General features: G+C 42.8%; 1 protein-coding gene across 3 annotated transcripts in view; it reads right to left on the bottom strand.

The window, feature by feature from the left end:
- Positions 1–759, bottom strand: part of PKIB (protein kinase (cAMP-dependent, catalytic) inhibitor beta) — an 89,993-nt gene extending 89,234 nt beyond the window's left edge. For all 3 annotated transcript variants that reach the window (XM_012720715.1, XM_012720717.1, XM_004673823.2), the window contains exon 1: positions 678–759. The gene's annotated coding sequence lies outside the window, so the exon portion shown is untranslated. The remainder of the gene's footprint in view (positions 1–677) is intronic.
- Positions 760–5,057: the final 4,298 nt, after the last annotated feature.

The raw sequence follows: 5,057 nt of genomic DNA, 5'->3' as shown, positions 1-5,057 counted from the left end.
AAAGGCGTAGCTTAGCTGCAGCTATCAGAATTCTAGACCTCCATCCCTAATCCCCCAGGACTCCCTTCAACCTGTCCATCCCTGGCTACCTACCGGCCAGTGTCCTAGGAGCAGGTAAAGTCCAACCGCTGCGAAAGACTTTAGAGGTTATCCAGTCGAATCATCTCTATTTTATCAGAGAATACACGGGGACCTGTGAAGTGAGGTGAGTTCGCCAAAGCCACACAGCTCCATGCTGGTAGAACCGGTTAGAACTGAGGTCTCTGCTGACCCCTGGCCTCCAGCGGCTGCCTGGGGCTGAGAAAGCTCAGCCGAAGGAAAACGACGTGGCACTGCCTGAGTGTGAGATGAAGGTTCGGCAACTTAAGATAGATCAGCAACACTATCTTCAGGGTTGAGCAAAGTGGATGAAAAACAGGTGACCAGACCTCCTGGCCTGTGTTGCGGCCGAGCGCCCACATCACCTTAAAAGCACCCTAGATTACCTGAGAAGGCTGTAGTCGCCTTAGCAAAGGGTCACCACCACCCCCCACCGCCGGCCCCACGGTCGTGCAGACAGGGTAGAAAATAGAAAAGTTGCACTTGTCTCATCGTCCTCGTTTGCTTCTCTCAGTCTGCCCATTCCCTGCGATCCTCACCCTAGCGACATCCACTCCCGCCCCCCACCCGGTACTTACCAGCAGCGCCAGCAGGTTCCCTCGCGCTGGGTCTCTCTCCGCTAGTCAGTGGCCGTGAGCAACGACGCGGACTCCAGCTCGCTGCCGCCTCTACAGTCCACTGGGATGCAGGCGCGTCTGAGCACCGGAGCAGCCGGGAGGTGGCGGCGACTCAGGGGGCGGAGAGAGCGGCCTCTAGGACCCGCCCCCAGGCCCGGAGGTCCTGCGTTCGCGCCGCGGAGCTCTAGCGCCCAGCGCTGGGGTGTCTCTTCCCAGTAGACGCTCCGGGCAGGGCTGGAGGGCTTTTTCTGGCCTGAGCATTAACAGACAACTAGTCATTAGTGACCATCACAAAACCAGAGTCCTGCCCCACTTGTCTTCGAGTTCACCCCCTCCTCACCCCGGGCCCCCCACCATTTTCATTTCGCCTGCCCAGGTGACTGTTCAGGATCTGTTAAGAGATTTGCTTAGTAGGATTGCAGGAATTTCATTTTCCTTTCAGCTCCCAGGTGCTACCTTGGTTTCCTCCAACCCGTTTGTGCCTGATTCAGAGGGTTTAGGCTCAAAGTATCATAAGGCTGCCCTTTTATCTAACCCTGGCTGTTTGGAGAAGGTAGGAATGTCTTCTATGCACATAGTTTCCTTATCTGGACGCGGAATCCTAGCCTTTGAGTTTATTAACAGATTGTTTTATCAGCTAAGGAAGCAACATACAATGCTGAAAACTTTTGTGCAAAGAAAAACAGAAAACAATGCATACCAAGTTTCACTTTCAGGTTCTCACTAAGGAAAATGAGTTCCCTGCTATGAAAGTGTCACTGTGTCCTTTAAATGTTTTATTAAATGGCTGATAACACTGCTAATAAAATTAAGATGCTCTTCTCTGCTTGCCGTCCTTGAAACCCTAGACCTATGGTTTCCTGAAAATCATTATTAGTGTTGAAAATATAGGCTCTGTCTTCCAACCCAAGATCTATGATCTATGACTCCGGCTACTTCACTAATGACTACTTCCAAGTTCCTTTTATAGGCAAAGGCTATGTGAGATAGAATATACAATCAGGCAAATATGCAAAGTATCTGCTAATGGTGCTACAATTAGACTTCCGGAATAATTGATATTTCTAATGATGGAAATTTTGAGTAAAAGAAATTTAGGATGCACGGTCTCATAAGTACAAACACCAGAGGTGGGGGGAGGGTCCAATTTAGTAAATTTTAACTAACATTCCAGCTAGGAAAGATTCCAGGAATCTAAGGTAGGTCAAAAAAGATTATCAGCCAGAGGTGAGGGTAGAGAAGATCTTTCTTGCATTTTAGGAGACCAACCCAATCTGACTCCAAGGCAATATCTTCCATCCTAATTCCTTTGCTCACCTGTGTCTATGCAGGCATCTCTCTTTCCCTGTTCTCCTTTTCTCAATAAACTTGCTCTGTACGGAGGAATGGGAACATCTATGAATTCTTTCTCAGAGTGACCCAAGAAACCCCTACACTTGAAGTCCATCACCAATCCCAAAATATAGTAATCTGAATAAGGTGAATTACCTAAGACCCCAAATCAGTTTTGAATTCAGGACTTTCTGTCTTTAAGATTGATTAACATTCTTTAAATTACACCCTGATAATAAAACTTGTGGTTTTTCTAAATGTCAACACCACACATTTTGTTTTCTGGAAACATATTGTGTTCATACAATTACTAATTAAACAGATTAATGTTTACATATTTAGTGTTACTTTATAATATTTAGTGTTAAATATATTACTAAGACATGTTATGATTTAATTATCTAGTAATGCAGAATTTATTATTATTTAAAGCAAATTATTCTAAGGTCCGCTTACTTTAGAGAGCCTATGCTGGGGAATGCTAACCTTTTTGTATCCATGAGTTACATTTCCATGACAGGATTTTTATGTTTCTGCTACTGTATTCCTTCCACTCAAAATTTGTTTGGTAAAAACCTGTATTTTAGGTCACTTTGATAAAACCATTAGCCATCACTGATAGGCTTTAAAGTAACCTATTTGAAAGCATCAGAATCACTCAAATGCATACTCCACAAAAACGTCACTTCAGTACCAAGAATATTAACTACACAAAGTAGGTGCATACATGTCTTTTAAATGAATAAATATAACCTCATTTTCTTCAATTAGCACAACTAATGACTTAAGTAATTTTATAGAAGGTATGTGTATAGTGGATTGGGGATGTTTAATAGTGTTTTATTAACACTAGGAAGAATACTGGAGATCAGGGATCTACTCAGGTAAACAGCCTGCAGGTTTACAGAGGCTGCTACAGGGAATGGAACAAAGAAACTGACTAAGTCCAGTGAAGCAAAGTACTTTGTTGTTGGGGCACCAGTGATAGCACTAGTTCTACATTTGTTTGAAATATATGCCTCAAATACAGAAAGTTTAGCTAAATCAACTGTGGGGTTCCACCAAGATATTTGACAAAAAGACAAGGAGAATGTTTAGTTGCCCTTTTTTATGTAATTATTTTTAACTGAGGTAATATTGGGGAACCCTCATTAGAAATTACCACCATCTTGCACCCACAACCAACTCAACCATATTCTACTACCATGGACTACAATGCTTCATTCTTCACCCTAGGTGTTTACTTTATTTTTTTCATGGGCATGGCAGCCTAAGTGAGAGACAGAGCTCTCCAAGAACCAGGGTGAGAAGACTGAAAACAGGGAGGAGAGGCAGAAGTACCCAAGACAGCCATTAGTGATTCAAAAAGAAAGCACAAAGACTTGGTTGTAACTATACACTCACCCCTGATAGCTCTGAGCCATCAATGTTTTGATTTTAAGTCTCTCTCTTCAGCACTGATTTTTACATACAAATAATTCTTTTTTTTTTTTTTTTTTTACAATAAATATAGAAGAGACTAAGTGAAGGATTGAGGTTGCAAGGTTTCAGATGTTATTTAGCTTCTGATCTTTTAAAGCCAGGCAGATCTGGTCAGGAGAGGCAGACAGGAGTCACCAGTTTATCCATGCAGGCTAATCTAGCTTTCTAGGATTTTCAGGGACAAATTACCACAAACTTGGTACCTTGGAATATCAGAATTTTATTCTCCCACAGTTCTGAGGGTTAGAAATTCAAACTCAAAAGTGTTAGCAGAGAAGCGGTCCCTTTAAGGCCCTGGGGCAGAATCGTATTCTGCCTCTTCCAGTTTTTGTTTACTCCAGTCCTTGGTGTTCACTGGCCTATAGCAGCACAACTCCAAACTGCCTTCACCTTCACATCATCTCTACATTTCTCAACTGTCTGTGTCTTCTTCCTGTGAGGACACCTTTTTGATTTAGGGGTTACCAAGGATTTTCTCATTGTAAACCCTTCCTTTACTAACATCTTCAAAGAACAGCCAAGTAAGGTCACATCCACAGGTACCAGGGTGAGGACATGGAGATGACCATTCAGTCCACTATAGCCAGGTAGGCTGAGGCCACAGGAATAGCCAGGCTGGATGACAATGGCAGCTGATAGCGTTCCAGGTCTATCTGGCAAAGCAAAATATCTACAATATGAAGCTTGTTAATGTTTCTAAAGTTTCTAACCATGAAACAATACACAAGAAACTCAGATTAAAAGTTTCTAAAGGCATTTTAGATTCCTAGGAATAACTCCCTATCTTAGGAACAAAAGACACAGGGGAGAGGAGAAAATAGATATGCCAGTGCCAGGTCTGCTAACAGAGAATTAAGGAAATAGAGTCTTCACTGCCCCATTTTAGAGACGATAATGTGTTTCCCAGGTACCAAAGAAGAGTCTACAGGATGCCTATATTTCATATCTTCCTAAAAACATGACATTAAGAAGGGCTGCAAGAGTGACTTCGTGCATCGATAGCAGAGGCTATCATTGTGTTCATGAGCTCACCTGCTCCTGATCAATAAAGCACCATTATACTGAGTAGCCGGATAATACAAAAAACACTTAATAAGGAAATCATGGGCCTCTCTGGTGGTGCAAGGGGTTAAGTCTCAGCACTAACAAACTATCAGCTTCCACTTCAGCAGGAGTTTGATCCCCAGCCAAGAAGCTGACCCACTTAGTTCACAGCAGATCTCTCCTGTATCTCCCACTGCTCCCCTCAGCAGTGTATTTCAGTCAATCTACCTGTTCTGCCCCTCTACTCTGTCTCTGGGAAATCCTCTCACCCTTCCTCCACCCCCACCTCTGGCCTACAACCAAGATCTTCTATGCATAAATAAATAAATCTTTTTTTTTAAAATCCCAAGTAGCATTATCCTAATAGCCATGAATCTCAGCAAAGTCTGTTTTCTCTAAAGGGAAGGTATAAAACTAAAGGGTTGTCCTGTTTCAAAATTCTGTAAATCTATGAATTGCTTCCTCATTAAATTCAAATTCCAA

The sequence above is a fragment of the Condylura cristata genome, unplaced genomic scaffold (genome assembly GCF_000260355.1).
Source record: "Condylura cristata isolate star-nosed mole 26May11 unplaced genomic scaffold, ConCri1.0 scaffold00001, whole genome shotgun sequence".
In the NCBI taxonomy this organism is placed as follows: Eukaryota; Metazoa; Chordata; class Mammalia; order Eulipotyphla; family Talpidae; genus Condylura; species Condylura cristata.
The sequence above is the reverse complement of the archived record's forward strand: the minus strand, read 5'-3'. Positions and strand labels throughout refer to the sequence as shown.